Source organism: Rhinopithecus roxellana, chromosome 5 (genome assembly GCF_007565055.1).
Source record: "Rhinopithecus roxellana isolate Shanxi Qingling chromosome 5, ASM756505v1, whole genome shotgun sequence".
Taxonomy (NCBI): Eukaryota; Metazoa; Chordata; class Mammalia; order Primates; family Cercopithecidae; genus Rhinopithecus; species Rhinopithecus roxellana.
The window spans coordinates 68701444-68714999 of NC_044553.1; positions in this window are offsets into that span (position 1 = coordinate 68701444).

Below are 13556 nucleotides of genomic sequence, written 5' to 3' on the forward strand. Positions count from 1 at the left end.
ATAGACATTTTGATGATATTAATTTAAAAAAATCCATGAACACGGGATACCTTCCTATTTATTTATTTCTTCTTTAGTTTGTTTCACCAATTCCTTACAGTTTATGTACAGTGTACAAATCTTTTATCTCTCCTTAATTAAATTTATTCATAAGTACTTTATTGTTTTTGACTCTATTGTAAATAGCATTTTTTCTTTATTTCTTTTTCTGATACTTTGTTGTTATTATATAGAAACACACTGATTTTTATGTGCTGATTTTGTGTTCTGCAACTTGACTCAATTTGCTTATTAGTTCTAATGTTTTTCTGGCCAAATGTGTAAGATTACATCATCTGCAAACAGAGACAATGTATTTTTTTTTTCTTGCCTAATTGCTTTGGCTAGAAGTTTCAATAATATTGGTAGTGGTGGGAGTGGGTGCCCTTATCTTGCTCCTGATTATTCATCATTGAGTATAATGTTAACTGTGGGCTTGATACATATAGCTTTATTATGATGAGGTATATTTTTTCTGTACCCAACTCATTTAGAGTTTTTATTATAAAACAATGTTGAGTTTTGTTGAATGCTTTTTTTTAAACATCTATTGAGATGGTCATAAATCTTCATTCTGTTAATGTAGTGTATCCCACTTATTGATTTGCATATGTTCAACCATCCTTGCATTCCAGGAATTATCCCACTTGATTATAGCATAAAATCCTTTTAGTGTGCTATCGAATTTGGTTTGCTAGTGTTGAGAATTTTTGTGTCTACGCTCATTAGGAATATTGACCTGTAATTTTATCTTGCTGTAGTGTCCTTAACTGGCTTTGATATTGGTATAATGCTGATCTCATTAAAATGAATTTGGAAGTGTTTCCTTCTCTTCATGTTTTTGGAAGAATTTGAGAAGGATTGATGTTAATTATTTAAATGCTTGGTTGGGTTCACCATTAATGCCTTCTGGTTCTAGGATTTTCTTTGTTGGGAGGTTTTCGATGATCGATTCAATCTCCTTAGTTGTTATTGGTCTGTTTAGATTTTCTATTTCTTCTTGAGTCAGTCTTTGCAGGTTGTATATTTCTAGGAATGTATTCATTTTTTCTTGATTATCCAATTTGCTGGTGTGTAATTGTTCATCGTAGTCTCTTGTGATCCTTTGTACTTCTGTGGTATCAGTTTTAATATCTCTTTTCATTTACAATTTTATTTTTTTTGAGTCCTTTCTTTTTTCCTTGGTTAATCTAACCAAAGTTTTGTCAATTTTGTTTGTCTTTTGAAAAAACCAACTGTAAGATTCATTGGTCCAACTTGCCCAGCTCTATTATCTGCCCCCTTTATGCCCTCTAACAAGGGAAGGATGATGATGCTTCAGTTCCCTAGATATCCATGTTATTTTTGACCCTGCCTCCATCAACCTCAAAGTGTCAGGATATTCCCTTTTCCTCAGTTTAGAGTTACTTGAGTAAATGGCTATAGGTCCTTTAGGCAAAAACTGAGGCAGTCATTACCTTACACACTTGCTGTGGCACTGCAGAGCTGTTCTTTCTGGGTACCTGGTCTCTCCTTCAGTCAAACACTGGAAGATCTGAAAACTGGTTTAGTCCTGGAAACTGGGTAAGGGATTACCACTTTTTAATTTTTATAATCAGCTTGGCCTACAGAGGACAGGCACCACTGAGTTTCTTGATGCTGTTGCTGCTGTGTTCCCATTACATCTGTCATCATTCTGGTGAGCACAATGTCTTTCTGATATGTCTTAGAACATCATCTGCTGGTAGGTTTTCCAGCTTCCATTTTATCTCTACATTCTATGCCCACCCCTTCGAGCCTTTTGGTTTCTTCTTTTATAATTTATTATGGTAGAATATGGTAGTTTCCAAGGGCTGTGCTAGCAGAATGTTAACCACCATCTGCCTGGGTGCCTACCAGAGTTGAACCCTCTATTGTAGGAGAGTATCTTCACAGCAACAATCTCTCCCTTATTCAAATTTGTATTCTACTACCCTTGATCCAGGCTTCTCAGGCTTTAGTCCCGTTTACACTTTACTGACCTCTGCTGGCACATTTTGGCTGGGACCTACAGCCCTTTTGGGGTATGGGCGCTTTATTTTCCTAGCTGACTCAGCACTTTCCTGGCCAGCTTCTATTGCAGCTGACTCTAGTGGGCAGGAGGGTAGATATGAGCTAAATCCCAAGGGAAGGCATATTGTTTTACAGGCAGAGAACCCTGTGTTGTCTTCAACTAAGGGGTCTTTACTTGAAGAGGAGCACATCACTTCTATAGGAGCAAATGGTTCTGAGGGGATCTGGAGTTTCAAGATTTGCTAGGATTGAGAATTCTACCTCTTTTTGAGTTGTACTACACTTATAATTAAGTCCTTGACTTGATTCTCAGATTTTTCTGCTTTCAAACTAGACAAGATGAGAGTCACCTTTTAGTGCTGACGAGGAAGTCCTCTGGCTATCACAATTTGATTTCAATAGACAATTGATCAACTCACCTTTCCCAGATTTTGCTTCTTTTTTCCCAGTACATAGATAATACTCAGCATCAGCAATCCCAGTTTCCCCAGAATGGCTCAAATGTCAAAGATATTGCATCTTTTGGTGCATTTCCTTCCACTTGTATCCCACCAAGGAATATTTTAACATAGCAGTATAACATATGAGGGCCATATGTACTTTAGTTTTCACTAGTGATGGGGTCCTCATTGTTAATGGGCTAGCAGGTGCCCATCTCCTAAGTCCTCTTTTAGAGTCAGCTTCCTCTGACCATTCCTGACATCCACTGCCTTAGGTTGGGTTTCCCACGAAACACTTTGAGACAGAGATTTGTTACCTGGAAGATACTGGAGAGAGCTCTTGAGAACAAGAACTTGGTGGGACCTAAAAAAACAAGACTAGTCATGAAAAAAAGCTGAATTTTGGAATACATTGCAGCAATGGCTTCAGTTGTTTCAAGGGGACCCTGGAGCTGGGATGGCTAGTGAGGAATGTTCCATACTGAGGCATTGGAGGGGCTGGGCCTTTGGGCCTTCAATCAGCCAGTCATTAGATGCCAGTTTTTCCTGTGGAGCATAAACTTGCCTGAGGCAGCTGCTTTCAACCAAAGATAACTCCTGGGGAGAGGCTCAGCTGTGAGCAGCTGTCAGACATGGTGGGTAGAATAACAGCCCCCAAAGATGTCTATATCCTAATTCCTGAAGTCTATGAATATGTTAGATTACATGGCAAAGAATAATGAAGGTTGCAGATGAACTTAAGATGTAAATATTATACTGGATTATCCAGGTAGGTCCAGTGTAATTACAAGGATCCTTATAAAGAGGAAGGCAGAAGGGAGAGGGTGTCAATGATGTAATATAAGAAAGATTCAACTTTGAAGATGGAATGGGGCCATGAGCCAAGGAAGGCAGGCAGCCTCTAAAGACTGGAAAAGACAAAAGAAAAAGAAAGTTAAAAAAAAAATCCCAGAAAACCCCAACAGAAACAAACAAAGCAGATTCTTCCCAAGAACCTCCAGAAAGGAATGCAGCCCTACCAACGTCTTGATTTTAGCCACACAAGATCCGTTTCAGACTTCTGATGCCTAGAACTATAAGATAGTACATTTGTTTAAAACAGTTTTAGCATTTGCCTAAAACATAAGCCATGAAATTTGTGGTACTATTTGTAACAGCAGCTATCAGAAATCAATGCAGCAGGCTATCCTCTTGCAACTAGGAGAATGGCTCCTTGGTTCTGAAGGAAGAGTCTGATGGCACCTCACAACACTCACTACATGTTTTCAATTACCCTCCATGAAATGTGTACCATTTTATATCTGTGCCTACAGTTTGTGAGTAATGCCATCAGCAACACAGAACATTATTTAGGTCTATAACTACTTTGTCTTCCCTTCTCAGCATGTTTGCAATATTTCAATGTTGAACTCCATTCCAAGAAGTTCTGGTTATTTATTTATTTATTTTTTGAGACAGAGTCTTACTCAGTTGGCCAGGCTGGAGTACAGTGGCATGATCTCAGCTCACTGCAGCCTCACCACTCAGGTTCAAGTAATTCTTGTGCCTCAACCTCCCGAGTAGCTGGGACTACAGGTGTGTACCACCACGTCTGGCTAATTTTTGTATTTTTAACAGAGATGGGGTTTCAGCATGCTGGCCAGGCTAGTCTGGAACTTCTGACCTCAGGCCAGATCTGCCAGTCCCGGCCTCCTAAAGTGTTGGGATTACAGGTGTGAGTCACTGCACCTGGCCACTGGTGAAGCTTTTGAGATCAGATTTTCCATTCAGTGTTGGAATCCTGTTTTTTGTTGTCCATGCTCTGACATTGGAACATAGAGATCTGAGTTAATTAATATTGTTTGTGCCTGATTTTTAGTTATTTCTTCATGTGGTTCACTGATCACCTTTCCAACTTTATATTTCTTGCCACATCTCTTATTCTTTATAGTTTCTCTTCATTGTTTTATCTGGTATTTCCTTCACATTCGTTAAAACTTCTGGATTAGTTCATTTGGTCTCCAGGCATTGTGAGAGATGGTCCACTCTTAACTACAGGCAGTACATTTAGTGTCTGAGATCCAGAACCAGAAATACACAACTTGTTTTGAATTCCATTTGTCCACTGTCCTTTGTTTCTCATCCCTTCCTTTCTTGTCCATTATACCCAACTTTTCATTGCAAGAATCAGTGGGTAAAGCCACTGATTATCTTATGCCATTTACATTTTTTGTCTCTAGAGAATGTGTCTCAAACTTCTTCTACTGGTACTCTTTTATCTCGGCATGAAGAGGAAAAGAGAATAAATTAAATCTAAAGAACATCTATTATGTTCCAGGTGCCATTTCATTCTAACTCTGTAGCCAAGATTGAGGTAATAAGTATTATTCCTGTTGTATACACAAAGAAAAGTTGTGTCTGTTTGACTTAAGTTTATACTCTTTTCATTACAACCATTGGTATAGAAATACCTAAGCACATCTATCATTAGGGGACAATAGTACTTTGCTAAATGATGGCTGCCTCCTTATCACCTCTCAAAGGACAATATACCTCCTCATTGTCTACAGCATTCAGAGAGCCAACTTCCCACCTGTCTTCCAAACCTCCTCTCCCACAGCCTGCAAGACGTGAATTATCATCATGGTTCCTCTTCAGTGGTCTACACATCTTTTTCAGAAGGACTGGACTTAATTTCCAAAGAATGAGGCTCAGACCAATTGTGTATTTCCGAGAAAGCAAAATTTCCTTTTTTCTCATTTCACTTCTATGCCAGGTGTTTTCATTCATCCTTGTCCTATCTCTGGTTTTGATTTCCCTTTGCCTTCTTGAAAGTTTGACTTCCTGTTTTCCTGATATATTATTTTGTGTATTGCAGACAGTAACTCTTCCTGCTCTACAATAAATCAGAGAGAAGAGAGGCCTTCCTCAACTCTTTCACCTTCTCTTTCGATAGGATGACCTACTTTATCTCTCTCTCTTTCTCTCACGTACACACACCCCTATCTGCAGTCCTGATGAAAACAAATAGCACATACCTTGGCAGGTTGCTGGGGCAATTGCTCAGCACCCATACCCTTTGCCTAGAGTTGGCTTCTCAAATGAAATTACCACTCTTTGTATCTCTAATTGACACCACCCTTGGCTAATTTCCCTATGGCAGTAGCAAGATACTTTTGGCTGCGCTGTCCACTTCAACTTTATATTGCTAAGGGCACCAATAAATCATTTTTTACTTTGCTCCCTTCTTTCTCCTTTCCTGGTACCTCCCTTTCTTAGGCCACGTACTGCTATTTGGAAATTCTTGGAAAATTGCTGCCAGCCAGCTAGCTCCTCCAAACAGCTATTGGTTTGCTGCCTATCCAATAAATAGAAAACCTGGAAACATTTAGGGAATTTTTCACCTTTTCTACCTTCCAGCCTCTGTAGCCAGGCCAAACTGGGATTCCACTCTTGAATCTGAACACAGGAAATAAGCTTAGGAACCACCTATGTCTGTTGGTTCCTGGGCATTCTTGGGATTGGAGAGTGTTTCTGTCTCGCCAAAAATGCTTGACTGGCTACAGGCCTTGGAGGGCAAAGCAAGGACAACTTTAAAGACAGAAGCAAAACTGTACCCGGAGTTCTGAGTCTGCCATTAAAACAAACCAGGAAAAGGCACACATCTTTCAGGCCCGGAGTTAATTCTGTGTAAAGATGAAGCACTGTAAAGGCCACATATTCACAAAGGAACTTTCTCCGTGAGCCGCCAGACTTCTTGTGGTTGCCTTTCTGTTGAGAAAGTTAAAGTTCATTCTTTGGGATATTTGGGTGGCCATTCAGCTCAACAATACAGAGTCTTTGTTCTTCTCATTTATGTTTGCCCTTGTGGTCTTTTCTCAAGACAGGGCAATTCTGTTCTCTCTCTGAGACACCTAGTTTGCCAAAATAATAGACACTTTTCCCTCTGGGACAAGGCCACAGATTATTTATGGGACACAAACAGTTAGGAAATCTGAAGATTAATTTGCTTCTACAACTCTTTTTACCTCAGTACATTTTGAATCAGTTTTGTTTTTTCTTTTCCTGGGAGAAATAACATGTCGCCCTATTCACAAAACACAACCTATCTGGGAAGACAAGAACATTTTAATATATGTTGGCTTTCTCCTGCTTAGAGGGTTTTCTTTTCCCACAAGGTTTTCAGCCAAACTTCAAGAATCTGGAATCCTGTGGGACTGGCCCAAATCCTGGACAAACCCTTATGAAAAAGGTCTCCTGAAACCTCTCATCCTCGTGCAAAGGAGGCAGGGCCATAGCCCCATGAGCTTTCTCATAAAGTCTCTGCTGCCATCCAATGATAATGAGATGATTATAAGGAGGGAAACAGCTGTGGGTGACTCAGGAAAAGTAAAAGAAACAACGGGGACCCCAGACAGACACTGTCCGCAAATCTTTATCAATGAGAGGTTCTTGGGAAAGTGAAGAGTGGCTTTTCTACAATTTTATACAGTAGATACAATAGATAATTCTTACCTATCTTACTTTCCTAGCCATTGCCACACTCTTCAATCTAGGCTATAGATCTCCAAGCCTCCAAGGACTGGATTATGGCTGGTGACTGCTGACCAGTCATAGCTTCTCTCTATCACAGAAACTTAGCATAAGGTAAAATTAAGGAGATATAAGACTTGACAAATTTCTGTTGTCTCTTTGCTTGATTAATTTGAGGCTGTGAGGTAGGGGGCTTATGGACATCTGTGGGACTGCATCCCTATGAGACAGACCCTGAAGATATTCATACCTGGCAGTCTTCATGGATCCTCCCACGGCTCAGATCTGTAGCAGCATCATTTATTTTACTATTATGAATCCTGCTCATTAGTGGGATTTTTTGAAGACCTACTGTGTGAAAAGCTTTCTCCAAGCATTGTGGAACATGAATATGGAATTATTCTTGCCCTTAGGCAGTTCACAGTCCTCTCTGTGTGTGTATGTGTGTGCACAAGCACTTGTGTGTGTGTGCACCTGTGCATATTTGTCTGAGAAATAGAGAGGTTGAAATTAGAAGAAATAAACTATGTAACTCCCTAGTGCATCAAATTTGTCTTCTACCAGTGAGAGTGCAGTGGGGTGTTCAGAAGATGGGTTCTTACATGGAACATGATTCCCTTTGTTCCTTTTGTTCACCACAGTGACTCAAAGGAATCATGTTCCATGTAACATGTGATGAGCCTAAGCAAGTTGGGGGTCATGTGGAGACCAGACTGCAGAGTATTCATTGATTCTGAATCCCCAAAGGCTTTGGGGCCACAGACGAAGCTCAGCAAGAACATGCCTCCAGCAACCTGGCTCAGGTGAAGATCAGGCCAGGCCACCAAAGTTCTTCCACTAATGCTCAATCTCACCAGACTTTCCCTTACATGTCATTTGTGCTTCAGCCTCCACCTTCCCATGAGGTTCCATCAAGATGTAGAAGGCTGTGCTTGCCTAGTGCTTCAAGTCAAAGATTACCTTTATTTGAGCCCAGAAACTACTGATCTCTCCCTTCCAAATAGAGTACTTGAGATTAGGAAGTATCCTGATAGAAAGGGAAGACATTATTGTTGATCTCAAAATGTGGGTTCTCCTAACTATTGCTCCTTATCTTCCATCTCTCCTTTCTGCCTTCATACTCACCCCATTTGTTCTTTCCCTTCATGAATGCATAAATTCTCTGGGACTGGAAAATTCCCATGGAGCTGCTGCCTGTGGAGGCCATACCAAGGTATAAGGATGCAAGGGTCAGGGGCAAGGTTGGATCAGGGAGCGTGATATATCCAAGGTGGCTGGAGGGAGTTTGCAAATCATCATTGTGCCATGAGTGGGGAGAGAGAGTGTAATAAGAGTCAAAACTGGAGTCGTATCTAATGTCACGTTCAAGGGCATGGCAAAACCTTACCAGGGAAGATGGCGTATCAGAAGATGAGAATAGGAACAGGGCAAGAAGCTGAATGTGGGTCCCAAAAGCTGCAAGGTGAGAACTAACGCTGTGAGGGGAATGGGGAGCTGCAGTGTATTTTCAGATGGTGTGAATTGCATAGAACATGGTCAGGCCTGCTGGAAAAAGGGGCTATGCAGAAAGAATTATGAGGGCTTTAAATCACTTAGTCCCGACCCTCTGCCTGCTCTGTGAGCTTTCTCTTGGCTGCACAGGACCCACTTTGTACTCTAGATTGCAGTTAACTGCTTCAATATTATCCAGTATTTGGGCTTACTTAACTAGACAATTTTTCTAAAGTGCTTTATGATTATATCATAAGCTCTTTGACAATAGAGTTTTGTCATCTTTAGAATTTCTCATAGAACTAGCATTATCCTTGCTGGGATAATAGATGTAGAGCAATTGAACTATGGCTTCCTTGTAACACCTATGCTTACTATAGTTTCTGTTGAGGCAAGGTAAAATTCCCTAATGGACCCATGCTTCTAAAGGACTCTGCCCGTTAACTGTAGATTTGGAGGGGCCAGGCCTCTTGCTTAGGCTCATGTCTTGTTTTCCTATATGTAATACAACCCTTATGCATTTAGGGTTTACCTGGTATGTGCCATCTGCTATACTATTGTGTGTGTCATCTGCCAGATCATGGGCTTCCAGAAGCTTCTCTGAGCCTTGTTCACCACAATGACTCCCTTGTGCCTTTGAACCTGTGCTTCCTTTGGGCCTCCCAACCTAACCTTTAAGCTGTGAGTGTGTTCATATTCATTTTTCTAGCCTCTGACCTTCAATTTGTCAGAGCTTTGAGCAAGCACATTCTTTTTAGAAATTACCTTGGCTAATATCTCCAGTCTAACCAACCTTATTCTACATCAGTGTCTCTTAAATGGCGATCCAGAGTCCATCTACATTAGAATCAGCTGGAAAAAGTGGAAAAATGCAGATTCCTGCCTGGTCTTCATCCCAGGCCTGCTGGATCAGAATCTAGGACTGAGCCTAGAATCTGCCTTTTAACAAGTTTTCTGATGGATTGCTGATACACCCTAAAGGCTTAAATGACCATCTGTTCAGTCCTACCCAGTTGGTGTGGCTCTAAGACATTGCCCTCTGTGTATCCTGTGTTTCAGCTACTCAGGACCTGGCTGCTGAATGCCCTCACCGTGGTGCATCAGACCCCACTGCTCACGCCTGTAAGGAGGGCTCCAACCCTTTGGGGCACCTCTCACCTCTGGTCCCATGATCTGTCCTCAGCCACCCTTCAGGAACTCCCTGTTCTTGAATGTGTGCCAGCTGCTCCCAGAGAGTCTGGGAACTGCACACTAGACCTGCACTGCCTCAGCCATGGCTTTCTTTCCACTGAAAAGAGGATGGAATCTTGTGAGGTACAACAGGGTAACTGAAAACAGGTTGAAGTTTTTGCAGCTTCAGTCACAAGTGGGAAAAATTTCTAGTGTCCATTTCTGAATCAAAGAGTAGAGGGAACTGGTAATACAGCAGCCCAGTTGTTGAATGGGAGAGCAAATAAAGCAGCGCCTCCTCACGTTTCTACTTACTTTTGTGATTTTAAAAGGACAGTAAAATGTAGAGATTATAAAATAGTAAAGGCAAGCTTTGTAAAGGCCTTCTCAATATAAAAGACCTTTAACCATCTTTCATTCCGACCAGATCTTAGCATAGGAAGCAGGATGCGAGCAAGGCTGGAACCTCTCCTGGGATTTGTGCTGAGACTGGGCTGAGCCACAGGTCAGAGGCGGGAAGTGCACCTCCACTGCCTGGAGAGGGGAGAACAGACCCCTCTGTCAGTTCCTGCTGATGATATGCAGCCTGCGTGGGCAGACGTTGTGCATCCCTTGGCTGGATAGAACACGTGTCTCAATGCCTTGCTTGTTCTTCACCTTTGTGTAGCATGTGGCTTGGCGGGCGAGAGGGGATTAGGAGGCCTGTTGACAGAAATCCTGGTAGAATTCCATGTTTGAGAAACCCATCCAAAGGTGATAGCTTTGGGGCTTCATTAGGGTGGTTATCAGATCCAAAAATGTTTTCCAGAGTGTGGACCCCTCCCTCCATGTACCTGTTCCTGTCTCTCTAATCTCGTAAAAGTGGGGAAGGGCTAGAAACGCTTTCTCAAAAGAGACTTCCGCGAAATAGCTCCCAGACTAAACACTTTGCTGTGTTCACTTATGTACTTGTTTTCCAAAATCTGCCAATTAAAAGAAAGACAATTGTATGTGTTGAGACAAGTAGGGACACACAGGCTGATGGGGTCAGAGGGCCACGGATGCTGAGGTTGCTCAGAGACTGGGAAGGTAGCTCAGGATGGGGTGAGCCCCTGCTTCTCAGGGGTGCTGGCCTGGCCTATTTACTCCAGAACACTTAGGCCCATAGAGGCCAGGATTTTGGGGCCGCTGTGACAAATAGCCTTGGGAAGGTCATGCAGATGCATCAGTGGCATGCAAAACCTGCCATGAGTCTTGGATATAGTTGGTCTTCAAAATGTGATTCCTGAATATATACCATTGCCTTTTAGCGGGCTTTTTGTTTTTTTTTAACCCCAATTGCAGAACTATGCCTTTGTTTCATTCATTCATACATATGGCATACATGAAAGAATAGGTGTCTTACTCTATCTTGCTCCTAATATTGAGTCAGAGGAACTCCAAGGACAAGATCTCTCAAAAGAGTGGTTCCCCCAGGTTCATGGACATATTATTTCTGTGCACAAAATGAATTAATGAATGTGCTAAGACAAGGCCAGCTATCTGGAGAGTATTACCTTGTTCCTCATAAGCTTCCTTTTTGACTTTTGAAAAACATGCTGCTTGTCTAGTAAGCGGTAAGTACTCATTCTCCTCTACAAAGGAAGCCTTAAAAACTGACTAGTCTCAAGGTGATTTTTCCCTCTCTTGCACTGGGAATACAAGCTCCTTTATCTCAAACATCTCTGGTCAGTTGAGGCTCACTTGATGTGCTGTAGCAGGGAGAGGTCAGGGCTGGAGATGTAATGTTGGAAATCATTAGTGGTTTTAAAGCCATGAGATGGGCGAGATCACCAGGGGGAGTAGATACAGAGAGAAAAGAGAAAAGGTCTAAAGACCAGGGGCACTGTAACACTAAGTGTTTGGGGAGGTGGGAAGAAACAGACAAAGGAGACCAGGAAGGAGTGGTTGGAGAAGTAGGTGCAAAATTAGGCATGTGGGGTGTCCTGGAAGCCAGAGGAAGACAGTATTTCAAGGACGCTGGAGGGGTCAACAGTGAGGAATGTTGCTGAGAGATGTAGTCAGCTAAGGGTAAGCTCTGCCACTGTTTTAACAATGTGAAGTTGTTGGTGACCTTGGAAAGGGCATATTTTGGTGGAGAGGTGGTGGTGAAAGCTTGATTGGCCTGGGCTCTAAAGATTCATTCATCTCTGCTGCTCCATGAAGTGGAACAAAACAAGAGCATCAGCAACCTCCAGTCAGGACTGATGATACCCCGTCCTGCCTGTATTATCTCCCCAAACATCCTCTCGGGAATTTTCTACACATTCCTTAGTTGATGGACATATGGACCAAGTTCCAATCAGGAGGAACTATGTTACCAAATTTTGGGATTGTAGCGGTTATTGCAAGTGTTTAAAATTAAAGCCTCAGCCTTTAGGTAGGACCACACATGGTTTAAATAGGAAGGTGCCCCTTACAGATAATTGAAACTGAGTCTCCCTATTTTACATATTGGGAAACTGAGGCTCAGATCTGGCAGATGACTCATGGAAGGTCATACAACCGCTCTGAGGCATTGCCCCCTTTCTTCCTCCCAAATGTACCTGGTGGATGAGAACCTGTACTTTTAAAAAAGATTAATGGGGGACAGATCTCTTATTTCTTTCATTTCCTTCAGACACCCATTTTGGGGCAAATTTTCTTTACAATAAATAAATAAAACTGCTCAGATTATAATATAAGCCAATTTTCCATATAAAAGATTAAGTCTACTTGGGTCCAAAAATCTGGGAAGGCCCTAGTCGGGCAGCCTATTCTTTGAGAAATGAGAGGGACCCTGTGGCCCAATAAAGGGCTCACGTTCAGCAAAGACTCTGGGCTGAGGCTTCCCACCCTCCTTCTTGGACTTTTTTTTTTTTTGAGACAGAGTTTCACTCTTGTTGCCTCGGCTGGAGTGCAATGGCACGATCTTGGCTCATCGCAACCTCCACCTCCCAGGTTCAAGCAATTCTCCTGCCTCAGCCTCCTGAGTAGCTGGGATTACAGGTGCCCACCACCACACCCGGCTAAGTTTTTTGTGTTTTTAGTAGAGACGGGGTTTCTCCATGTTGATCAGGCTGGTCTTGAACTCCCAACCTTAGGTGATCCGCCTGCCTTGGCCTCCCAAAGTGCTGGGATTACAGGCGTGAGCCACTGTGCCTGGCAGGACTTTTTTTTGATATCAGCAGAGCCCCTTTTGCCAGCTTTCTTGGGATCCCAGCCTCTTGCCAGTTGGTATTGTCATTCTTGGAGGGGGCCCAGGTTGGGCTAATGCTCATGTGACTAGAGCTTGCTGGTGTTGAGGGTGTTCATCTGAAGTTCATCACTACTAGGCTTGACCTAAAAAAAGGGACGGAGCTTAGCTCCTCCACTGGGGAGTTATCGATTCTTAACGAGGAGCCCAATACGCCCTTCAGGCTAGTCAACTGCCTGCTCTGCCCCTAGAATTCTCCTGTCCAGATACTAAAGGACAAGCCCTTGCTCTGCCCTCGGAGGGGAAACCAGGATGTGGTTGAAAAGCTGTCACTTCCTGGGCTGGGCCTGTGTCTGCCACCACCTTCTGCAGACCTCCTACCTCCATGGAAGATAAAAAATATAAGCTCTGAACTCATTAGAGTTAGCAGCACCAAGCTTTGATTTAAAATCTTTTTGTAACTTGGTTTATTGAAAACAGAATGTTAACCATTCGACCCAGCAATCTTATTATGGGGTATATATCCTAAAGGTAAAGAAAGTTCCATTGAAAAGACACATGCAATCATACGTTCATTGCAACACTCTTCACAATAACAAAGATGTGGAATCAACCTAGATGTCCATCAACGATGCAATGGATGAAGAAAATGTGGTGCATATACACCATGAACCACTACA